Source organism: Anabrus simplex, chromosome 3, assembly GCF_040414725.1.
Source record: "Anabrus simplex isolate iqAnaSimp1 chromosome 3, ASM4041472v1, whole genome shotgun sequence".
NCBI classification, from domain to species: domain Eukaryota; kingdom Metazoa; phylum Arthropoda; class Insecta; order Orthoptera; family Tettigoniidae; genus Anabrus; species Anabrus simplex.
In genome coordinates, this window is record NC_090267.1 from 149,653,848 (window position 1) to 149,666,565 (window position 12,718).

Genomic DNA, 12,718 nt, shown 5'->3' on the forward strand with positions numbered 1-12,718 from the left:
CTGAGAGTTGATCATGTGAAGCCTCCCTTGCAACCCCCATACTCTGGTCCTTACCCTGTAGTCAGCCGTAATGAGAAGACTTTGACGCTAATGATCGGAAACAAGGAAGTAGTAGTGAGTACAGACCGTGTGAAACCTGCATACATAGAAACAAACCTTGCTGTTCCTACCCACACCAAACACACCTGACACATCTGCTACCCCCATTTCATCCAGTCAACCTAGCACTTCTTTTACATCTGACTTACCTGATGCGTCATCACCACCCAGAAAGTACACAACACGATCAGGACGCAGAGTTCGCTTTGCCCGTCCATTCGATTTGTGAACTTTCCTTCTCCGTGGGGGGGGGGGGGGGGGGTGATGTGGCGGCATCAGGAAGAATGAACTCGCCCCACATACAGAACACACCCTTGTGCACGATGCAACATTTCATCAGGGTATAGCTTGCAAAACTAGCGTCATTCGGCTGCGTGGAGTGAGCATGAGCATCACGCCTGTTTGTGTCTTGTTGGTGTAATCAGTGTAACCTATCTCACATGCAAAGGTGTACTAAAACTGTGTGTGGTGTAAATAAATCTTATTATCCATGAGGGCTGGTTTATTTATGAACGATGTGGAGCTGCCTACAACCAAGACCCCATAAGGGAAACCACAAAAACCAATGACGCTGCCAAAATGAGGCAGAATGAGGAGTGAGGTAGTTTGACCTTCAAAATGTGTACCTTTTGTGTAGGTATAAACTGTAGCTTGATTATGATGATATCAAAAATTTAATTATGTCAGTTACGTTCTTATGCTGTTAATAGCCAGATCCATTCTTTGCGGTCTGGATATCACTAAGCCTCTCGAGTCATCATTAGTATGCCTAATTCCAAGATTCTGGCATTATTTCTTCATTCATGCATTCAATATATTCTGAACATCTCATTCTGTTTTTCTCTATTTTATTACTATACTTTCCATCATTGATTTCTTCCAGTATGTCAAATTCTCGCCCATCTAATTTTTGTAGTTGAAATTTACAATGTGTAGGCTATGTGACGGAATTGTGGATTTCTCACGTATCTTAATGAGTAATGAAGCTTGGTTTATCTCAGGTGCGTAGCTAGTGGGGGGGGGGGGGTACTGGGGGTTAGAACACCCCCTGGAAATTTTACAAAAAGATAAACTGAAACTGACAATACACAATAAACAATAAACATTCAGAGACATAATTTTAGAATCAACAGATCTGTTGAATCTATTTTCTAAGAAGCCTTGAAAGTTGGGTTATAGATTGCAAGAAGAACATACAGTACCATTCGCTATAAAATTGTTGACCTTGATCGTGTTGTTCTTGTTCTGTATTTTAATGTAAGATTTTGTAGTGTACTGCGATCTGAACTAATAATAATGTTATTTCCTTTACGTCCTACTAACTACTTTTACGATTTTCGGAGACGCCGAGGGGCCGGAATTTTGTCCCACAGGAGTTCTTTTTCGTGGCAGTAAATCTGTCAACACGAGAATGACATATTTGAGCACCTTCAAATACCACCGGACTGAGCCAAGCAAGTTGGGTTCAGAACGCCAGCGCCTCAACCGTCTGAGCCACTCAGCCCGGCTGGATATCATCATAATTCACTTGTCTCAGTGTCCTTATAATCACAAGTCTTGCATACGCACACCACACATGCACAAGCACCTTCGTTGTATTCTTTCATCATTTCGTAACTACCGTATAACCTCATCGGCTGATCCTGGCTACGCTACTGAATGAAATCAACATAAAAATCCAATGAATGTCTTGGTCACTGAAAAAAAGAATGGATGCAAAAATTAACAGAGAAGGCTGCTCTTGGGGTCCTTGGTCCTCGTTAAAGCCAACAGTAAGATCGGCGTATTTTAGCAACAGACAGTGGTCGAGTTAGGAATAAATTACCGCTGGTATGCTAGCATATACTGCTGGTTAGACAAAATGGTTTAGGTTTCTTAGTTTTGGGAGCATTATTTCATTCTCCCTATTTTCAACCACTTCCTTCCTACAGGAAAATATACAGTCTCTCAGAAAGTCGTTAACTGCTTGACATCATCTACAGGTAAGTCTCTCCCTGGCACAAACCACCTCGCTTGGTTTGCATGTTCCTGAAAAACAACACATGCTCGAATAAACCGAGTGAGATGGTTTAACACAAGCGCAGATGTGCTCAGATAAAATAACCTCAACCATCTTGTCTGAACGTGTCATTCTTTGGATTTTGAAGTTATTTCATTTCACTTAGCTGAACATTTAACGTTAAGAATGGACAATTTGACTGTCAGCATCAACATGCAGTGACAAATTAATGCATCTATTTTTGTTTGCATTGAACATTTTAATATAAATCTTCTTTCTCAAAACCAACTTGAAGCCCCATTTGAATTTGTATATAATTTTATTGTGCATATTTTATGCGGAACAACACATGACTAAATGTTTGTTCACTTTTTCAATGGCTACATGCCTTCAAAAATGAACCGGCCGGTCATCAGTTAAAATATTATAGACTTAAGCCAATAATCATACGCTACTACAATTTTATATTACAAGAACAGAATTTCTTTCAACAAGTTAATCCTTTTAATTAGAAATATTAACGTATACACCTATAGAAATACGACTTTTTTTATCTTACTGACCTCCAGTCTATATATGTAAATACTATTTTAACCATATCATGTATATAACTACTATTGTAATCTTAACCCAAGAGTCATGATTAATGTCACTTGTCTTTGTATAATTGTTCCTGGCTGAAGATGACAGAGAATCTGTCGAAACTGGTACTAAATATACAAAAATTGTGATGTTTTAACAGAAATGTAAAACTTTCACACAATATATAGTATTGAAAAGGTGGAACTTATCGTCCTTTCTTTGATGTAGCTGAACATGTCAATTATTTATTTACTCGAAAGGAAGACCTCTCGGATAATTATATTGTAGTTAGGCAGTCCAACCCTGTCCAATTTTGACCGAAGGATATTATTACCTCTAAAAATAATCACGACTAGTGTATACCTACACAATGGGACAAGAACATATAATGTATTTTTTATTTGCTACACATTCTACTGTACATTACATTCACATTTCCGGATATAATTGCTGCACATTCTACATTACATTCATATTTCCGGGTAAACCTTCATGCTTTTATACACTACAAAGCAAAGTCACCTCCGTACAGGCCATGAAGGCCCTTGGAGGAGTGGAAGGTAAAGGCTTCCACCATTGTTAACCTCGGCACGTGATGGGGTAGAGTGGTTAGCTTTACACCTGGCCACCTTCGCCCCCAGGAATTAACCTGGTACTCATTTTTGGAGTAGGCTCAGTGAACCTCAGGGCCATATGCACCTCCGGGAGTGGAAATCTCGTTGCTTAAATTTTACGACATCCTAACGGAGATTCGAACCCACGTCCTTCCGGGCGAACCGAGCACGCCTTTACCGCCTCGGCCAGGCAGCCCCCTTTTTATACGCTAAGCATTATACATTACCTTCATATTTTATGATGCACACAACACCCACAGCTCCATCTGCAATGGTTAGCCGGTGTTCTTCAGGGGGCCCCAACCACGCCCCCAACTCAGTGTGGCGATCAACCACAAGAAGAGATTCGCCGATTAGTCGAGACATGCGACGCGCAGTTCTGATACGAGGCAATGGATTACCTCTCGAAGGAAGAGAGAATTCATGAAGTACAATATTGTACGCCATGATACCCGCCTCAGTCGACAGAACATTGCGGACTCATGTCAGAACTCGGATCGGTCTTCGGGCCAGACTCGCCTCAACAGTTGCTAAGGAAAGTTCTGCACCCGAGTTCTCGGCTTGTTGATGAATCTCATTATCGCCTCCGCTGGGGACATTATCGGACGTGCATCTTTTATCTAGTGAGTGAGGACCTAACAGGGAGCGAGTCTCCACCTGACGGCATCATTCATATAAGGTAATATTTGTATTTCTGGTACCGGTACATCTTGTCGAGTACCATAACACTGTCGATAGATCAAGGGTGATGATAATCCTCAAGTTCCTCAAAATCTTATAGGTGGGCCGGCGTAAGGTTGCACATGACAGCTGCGCACAATATTGGTCACACTGCAATGGCGCACGAAGCGATGTTGCCGCCGTAACAGCAGCTGATTGCACGACACATGGGAGAAATGTTTTTAATGTCATCGCGATGATACACAATACAAATAAAATCTGCCGACAAAAATTGAACTTTCAACTCACCGATTATTCACCACACAAAATTACCTATACGAGACAAATATACTACGAAGTTCTTATTATCGTCATGTTAGAAAACACGGAAGAAATCGGCCGACAAGGATCTCACTTCAAATACACCAATAAATGTTGGAATAATATACACCGGTGCTAACACAAAATGTTTCAAGTAAAATCTATAAAATTACGAAAATTCAGAAACCTTATTTTCATACCCGATTCACAAAGGCAGAAGCTCGATACCCTCCAGTTCACTGCCATCACTACAGTCGCCTTCGTTGTCATTGTCATCATCGTCTAGGCAGATCATCAACTCCTGAGAGTCACTGATGATGCCATGTACTGCCATTGCTGAATTAATGAATGCTTCGACATGGCTAAATTTCTTCCTGCACAAAGCCGCATCCATTCGAGCAATACTCTCCCGGAGCAGTCCTTCCACTTCAGTAACTGTGAAGGACTTGTTATAAGTGCGTACGTAATGTTTTACTTCACCCCAGACCGTACTAACTCAATGAGGTTTAAGTGACAGTGGTACGGCGGCAACCTAATTACCTCGAGCCCTTGTTCCTTCGCTACCTCGTCGACTATTTTTTTTTTTTTTTTTTTTTTTGCTATTTGCTTTGGAAAGGCCTAGGAATGGGAAGGACGCGACCGTTGCCTTAATTAAGGTACACACCCAACATTTGCCTGGAGTGAAAATGGGAAACCACGGAAAACCATCTTCAGGGCTGCCGACAGTGGAATTCGAACCCACTATCTCCCGGATGCGAGCTCACAGCTACGCGCCCCTAACCGCACGGCCAACTCGCCCGGTGTCGACTAATTTAGTCATACACATATGCGCTGGGATATTTCTTTACTGCAGCCATTCCACTTACAGTTCTTTATGGGCGCTCGAAGAAGGGGTCTTGTCCATTATTACGGAGTGGTAACGTGCATTGTCCATAACAATGATAGAAGGGACTTTGAGCTGTAAAAATCGTACTTGTGTCTTCGTTTTGCATCAGCCTGGAAATAATTAATTCCTGTTACAGGAGATAGCTTAATTCGTTTCTTTCCCGGAGTGCTGTGAAACAAGTTCCTACTATCAGCCCCGTTTTTTGCTACTGCTTTGTACCCCAGTCACTTTTTCCTTCTGTTCTTGGCGGCGAACACCTGTCTGAATGACAGTACGCTTTGAAAGCCCTAATGTTTGAGATATGCGATCCACAACATGATCTACAGGAACGGAGAGACGGCTATACAAGCGTACGAATTTCGTCTCCCTTTCGTAAAACTCACGAGTTCTCCGCACTAATTCTAATGCCTTACTATTAAGGGACACCCGCGGCTCAAAGGATTATCACTTCGCGCTTCATGACTATGTTGTCATTTCCGAGACATCGCACTGCATTCGTTAAAATAAAAGGTCACAATTATCTCACAATGAAAACAAAACTTTCATAAACGCGCGAATCACACCCGACCACGTGCTAGCGGCGACAGACAAAACGGCAACACTTCGATACAGTAGTCAAGCTACTTATAGATGGCACCACTATACTACCTACATTGCCAACAATAATCAACTGAAAATAGTTTGTATTTATTTTTTAGCTCGCTTAAACCTTATAATATCTTTTAAATGCTCATATTTGTGTAAGAAAATAAAAGATTATGAACACTATACGGATTTAAATACGAAGTAACATGAATAAAATGCGTAACTGTATCTGGCATAAAAAGTAGTGGATTGGAGATTCTGACTGACGGGTGACGTTTTTCATTTCATTTTTGTAGTGGTGCCAACATGACTTACAACTGTCAAGTGCAACCTTGTGCCGGCCCACCTATAGTTTCGATCGCAGATGAGAAGTTTGAATTGTAGATACCGGTAAGTGCTGAACTTACTACGCTATGCGCGTTAACGTGACAAACTCAGTGGTTTGTTTTAGAGTTCACTCGTGGGACAGAAAACCAGAGTGCGATGTCTGATTATTTAAACATGTGTCAATTATTTAGTGGAGAGGAAAACCTCTTGCAGTCCAAGTCTGTCCAGTTCTTATTGAAGAATATGATTACCTCAAATAATGATCACGATATTGTTGAATTGCTCCTAAGATACGATTGAAATCGCGATCACAATACTATTTGGAAAATGTACTCCATTTCAAACATGTTCAGTGGTGAATTAGTTTAAGATTCTGCTTTGAATTCATAGCAGTGTTAACAAGAAGGCTAAAAGCCTGAGAGTGAAACAGTTTGAATTTGATGGTTCAAATGACAAAGAGTGCTGGACTGTGAAATATTAATGGGAATGGGTACACATTTGTGCTTCCTGAACCCAGTTTTGTTTAGACGTGACTGTGACTGAAGAATATTGTTGGCATTGTAGGTGTATAATGATATGCCGCTTCCGCCTAATCTTCATGGTGATTGTTGTTTAAAGGTACCTAACACCTAGGTCATCGGCCCCTGCCAATTCTTAATTTCATCCCGTTTTTTATCCAGTATCTGCAAGTGCTCCTTTCCGAAAGCGTCAGTTTGCTTATGTATTAATTATGCGACACCATTTGAAATTATCACGTACCGAGCTCGATAGCTGCAGTCGCTTAAGTGCGGCCAGTATCCAGTATTCGGGAGATAGTGGGTTCGAACCGCACTGTCGGCAACCCTGAAGATGTTTTTCCGTGGTTTCCCATTTTCCCACCAGGCAAATGCTGGTGCTGTGCCTTAATTAAGGCCACGGTCGCTCCCTTCCCACTCCTAACCCTTTTCTGTTCATTCGTCGCCATAAGACCTATTTGTGTCGGTGCGACGTAAAGCAACTTTAAAAAAAAAACATTAAATGATACAGCAACCCATTCAGTCACTCCTTTGTCTAGTCCAATTGCACTCATTTTGCCAGTAGTCCCCCATGTTCCACCCTATCAAATGTTTTAGACAGATCAGTCGCGATACAGTCCATTTGACCTCCTGAATCCAAGATATCTACTATATCTTGCTGGAATCCTACAAGTTGAGCTTCAGTGGAATAACCTTTACTAAATCCGAACTACCTTCTATCGAACCAGTTTTTAATTTCGCAAACATGCGTAATATAACCGGAAAGAATGCCTTCCCAAAGCTTACATGCAACACATGTCAAACTGACTGGCCTGTAATTTTCAGCTTTATGTATATCACCCTTTCCTTTCTACACAGGGGCAACTCTCCATTCATTTGGTATAGCTCCTTCATGCAAACAACAATCAAATATGTACTTCAGATATGGTACTATATCCCAACCCATTGTCTTTAGTATATCCCCAGAAATCTTATCAATTTCAGCTGCTTTTCTAGTTTTCAACTTTTTTAAAATCTTGTTGTAAATGTCATTGTTATCATAAGTGAATTTTAATACTTCTTTAGCATTAGTCACCTCCTCTATCTGGACATTATCCTTGTAACCAACAATCTGTACATACTGCTGACTGAGTACTTCTGCCTTTTGAAGATCCTCACATACACACAAGCCTTGTTCATTAATGATTCCTGGATTGTCCTTCATGGAACCTGTTTCTGCCTTAAAGTACGTGTGCATATCCTTCCATTTTTCACGTTAATTTTAATGACTGCCAATTATGCTTGCCATCATGTTATCCTTAGCTGACTTCTTTGCTAGATTCAATTTCCTAGTAGGTTCCTTCAATTTCTCCTTACTTCCACAGCCATTTCTAACTCTATTTCTTTCCATTAGTATATAAATAAAATCTTGCACTAATTAATAATAAGAGTAATATACATATTGTCCTAGACTACATAACACTGTTAATGTCTAGTACAAATATTTAAAAAAATTAAAACTGAAATTTAGAGATTGGGTGCAAATAGTGATCAGGCGTAATTGTAATATTTAATGTAGTAACAGATAAGTTAATTGTAACGAGAAAATCATGCATCAAAAATAATTTGGATTGCAATGAATGATTACTCTCACCTCAGTTCCAGGCAATCCGGAACTAGGGGATGGGAGTATTTTATTCTATTCTAATGGTAAGGAACAGTTAACATAGTTTGACGAGTGATAATGATTTCTCCTCAAACATAGAATTTGTATCATTTCCTCTGGGAAGAGCTCTATGAACTTTCAGAGGTAGATAATGATACTAAATATGTTACCGGATAGACATATTGCTTAAGAAACTATTAGAGGTGATAGCTGAGATAGACCAGAAGGACGGCAGATCAAGAAGACGCTTTTATTAATTCCAAGATATGTCAGTATGAACGCTTGAGACACTTTACAATTAGGATTGGCAAATGAATGCTCTAAGAAAGCCAGTCTCAAAAGTAATTAATGATTTCCGATAAATTAACACTAGGCACAAAAAGCTAATTTCACTGACGTTCACTTACAAAGTAATGCTCATTAGACCGCCTACCCTGTGCACGCACTTCTTTGATTCAGGGGAATTACCTTCTTGGGGCGCGTGTCGTGTAGTCACGCATGTCCGCCGACAGGACTGTGACAATCAATGGGACAGGAAGTCGCCCGAGGGTCAAGAAACATTACGTTTTCATAAATGTTACTCCTTGCATGTGGCAGCCACGAATGTTTTTATTGCGAAAGCTGGATTTGTCTAGACCAGTGGTCCGCAAACTTATTCAGTTCACGGCGCCTCTTCCCTTGCTAAATAAGATCCCCTAGATCACAACCTGTCTAATGATTGCATCTTGCTCGTGCGGTTATGTAGAAGACAGTGAAATGTGAATTTAACACTACAAAACACTGGATATATTGTAATGGAGAGAGAGCCGTATATTTTATGCACGAATACGTCTCGCGAGATGGAATTTTAAGTGCAAGGTATAAGAATGAAGAGATGCACTCACTTTGCGTAGTCGAGTATCATTTTATTTTTATAATAAGTCGATTGTAAAAACGATCTCTGGAATTGTTTCTTTTTCTTTTCAAATTGGCTTTACGTCACACCGACATAGAAAGGTCTTATGGCGACAATGCGACAGAAAAAACCTAGGAGCTAGCGGATGCCTACACGATACTAGCCCCATACCCCCTGACTTTTGGGATGTCAGTGCACATACATACATACATACATACACACATACACACATACATACATACATACATACATACATACATACATACATACATACATACATACATACATACATACATACATACATACACTAAAACCGTACATTGTCCTGTGCAGCTCATTGACAGCATCTGCACCTTTCCATCCCATTAAAATCACTTCAGAAATCGCGTTATTTGTAGCATGTTGGGCAAAAGGAACATCCCCGGGACTCGATCGGCGTGTGGTCAGAACCGGACCCGCGAAAAATAGCCCGGAAAACAAGGGAAAGGTGTGGCCGAGACCGAGTCCTGCGAGAAAAACGCTCTAAAGTGTAAAACAGAGTTGGAGATAAGACGCGACGCAACGACAGTCTAATACGCCCAGAGGTGTGGCCTATTTTACAGGGTTCCACACTAACCGAAGAAACTTCCTGGTTTAACTGCATATTTCATGTGTGCCAACGTCGAATTTTCGCGCGCAAAATTATGTGATATTTTTATCCAGACGTAGGAAAGATATGTGAGGCACTTCAATGAATAGAGCTGGATTTTCTGTTTATTCCAGACTGAACATATGAAATACTTTATTCACGGAGAGAACTGAGGTCACCAGATGTCAAGCTGTAATGGATCGCTAACACGTGTGAATATAGCGCGTCTCTCAAGCCGAGAATTGCGCCCAAAGTTAACTCCTCCCTCGAAGGGACGCGAGTGCCGTAATTAAAGGCGGGAGCTTGATTACTTAAGAAATGCCCATCGGATCACGATCACACTTGGATCGGGTGAAAGATGGAGTCGAGGTCTACAATACGCACCCTTAGGTGTCTTGAACTCCAGTTATTAACGGAGCCGAATTCCTTAATTAAGCGTGAAGGAGTCTACCACCCCAAGGACCAGCGAGTTGACATTATAAAGCCTGTTCTGGACTGAGCACAGTCTATTGACCACTTAGTAACACGAAGTCATTGCCCGTCACAACCGTAAACTTTATAACCTTGTGAACTGTGTGTTAGGAACTCGAACAATAGCCAATCGAACCTACTGTCGGATTTTTAAATATGGACACTCGAGTTTAGGCTTTAATTACAAACGAAGCAATAGGCATATTGCAATGCGAGTCATGCCAATATTTTTCTTGTTTAATTCTACATTAGCTTATATAAGACAGACTGTTTTCGACGTTCATTAAATATTTTTTATTTGTGGTTGTAAAAAATATTGCCCGCATTTTTGGCTTCTTCTCTAGGAAGCGCTCACTTAGGAATATATGCAAGGAAAACTACTTGTCTGATGGTATTGAAATTTTTGTATGTTATAACCACATGTATTTGTGATGTAATACTCAAGTTATAATTTTATTCAACCACCCCGAAAAAAGTTCTTATCATTTTTCTAAAGCAACTCTTTCTCAGCCCAGGATAAATGTACAGCAGCAAACTTGGGCTTGTTTTGAAGCAATCAGTCATGGTTATCAGAAACTATATCAACTGTAACCGTACAGTGTGGTACCGAATTTATTAAGAGTAATATTGAAGGGAGGTTTTGTGCACGCCGGATCGTGCGATTAATAGCAGGCCGGGTGGTGAAATCGAGCGCAGTGTTGCCGCTTTCAGTAGTAATCACGCGCGCAACGAACACAGCTTTTCGTTTACTTCCAACCTTTAATTTTATTTCTTCTTATAAATTCCCACTTCCGATCACCTTTTCTTACAAGGGCTTTCGACCTTCAATGGCAGGTTTAAAAATGGTTGACTTCCTAATTTAGAAATATCACACTGTACAATTTTTACAGGAGTTATTTGCATTATTATTTACATATATTTACAATATACCGAGCTCGATAGCTGCAGTCGCTTAAGTGCGGTCAGTATCCAGTATTCGGGAGATAGTAGGTTCGAACCCCACTGTCGGCAGCCCTGAAAATCGTTTTCCGTGGTTTCCCATTTTCACACCAGGCAAATGCTGGGGCTGTACCTTAATTAAGGCCACGGCCGCTTCCTTCCCACTCCTAGCCCTTTCCTGTCCCATCGTCGCCGTAAGACCTATCTGTGTCGGTGCGACGTTAAACAACTAGCAAAAAAATTACAATATTTTATTCTATCAATTTTATTCGTCTGAAAAATCACTGTGTTCCGATGTTCGGTGCTGCTGTCATTCATGTTGATTATGACTGGCTCAAAATAAGGGACATTTTCAGACAGTCCATCTTTTTCCCAGTAGTGTTTAATACATTGTTTCCAGAGTACAGGGGTTACGGTACGTAAGGCTTCTCGGCATAAAGCGTTAATTGCTTCCGTACCTCTACCATTTTCTAATGTGTTAGCCATGTTTGTTTTTGCTATTTTTCCTTTTACGTAAGTCCAAATGAACTCGATTGTATTAAACTCGCAATGGGCCACTGGTAACTAAACAAGTTGTACATCTGGTCGAAGTTGTTTAGTCAGTTGTTCCAGCTTCTTTACCGATGTTTGAAAATAAGGCCTGGCAAGGACAATCAGCTCTGATTTACTTAATTTTTTATAATCGTCAACTCCAGGTGGTAGTGAAATATACTTTGATGTTATCTAAGATATAATTTCAGGTTTCAGCCATGACATGTTCAAGGTTTTAGATGAAGGATCGACTATCGTATGATATGGAGCTTGATCTATAACGACAGCCGACCTTTGAGGCAATAAACTCAGGACTTTCGTGAACCATTCTTCATAATGAGTCGAGTTCATCTCATTGTGGTAATAATCACTTCCTTTCTTGCCAATAAAACAAAGTTCTGCACCGTCAAGAAATCCTTCTTCACTTCCGACGTGTAAAATTATGACGCGTTTCCCAGCTCCAAACGATGTTTTGAACCCTCCACACCATCCATAAATTTGCTGAATGTACCCTCTGTACAGATTATAGTTGTCAAAGTTGTTTTCTAAAGCTTCAACCACGTTTTCTTGCCACCCATATTTCATGGTATGGTTCTGTCCGCACCAGGTCTCGTCTGTAAGGAAGATCTTGTAGCCCTGTGCTTTTAAGTCTCCAATTCGTCTAAGGTAGGTATGTCGGGATGCAGCAACTGTCACAGATTCCATTACGACTGGTTTCCTTTTCATTTTTTGAATCTGAATCCCAAGCTTTGAACTACTTTCAAAAGCGTAGAAATTGACATATCAGGAAAATCCGCCATATTTTCTTTCAGTTTCATGCGGAGGCTTTAAATTGTGGGAGATATCTTATTCATATAAAAATCGTGCATATTTCTTCGTATTGTGCCCAAAGTAAAATCATCGAGATGGATTTTTGGACGCACCAGTCTCACACACTACTTCTTTCTTGACCAGGAAGACGTATTTCCATCATTGTCCTTTGAAGCGGTCCTACTCTCTTCACTGACGACAGCGATTATCC

General features: G+C 40.6%; 1 protein-coding gene across 2 annotated transcripts in view; it reads right to left on the reverse strand.

Annotated features, from left to right (window-relative positions):
- The window catches only part of LOC136867128 (uncharacterized), a 231,716-nt gene that overhangs the window by 62,166 nt on the left and 156,832 nt on the right, over nt 1-12,718 (reverse strand). Inside the window, exon 1 of one of the 2 annotated variants that reach the window (XM_067144232.2) lies at nt 3,522-3,639. The exons of the other annotated variant lie outside the window; for it this stretch is intronic. The gene's annotated coding sequence lies outside the window, so the exon portion shown is untranslated. Of the gene's footprint in view, nt 1-3,521; nt 3,640-12,718 lie in introns of those variants that run through there. 2 annotated transcript variants of the gene reach the window in all.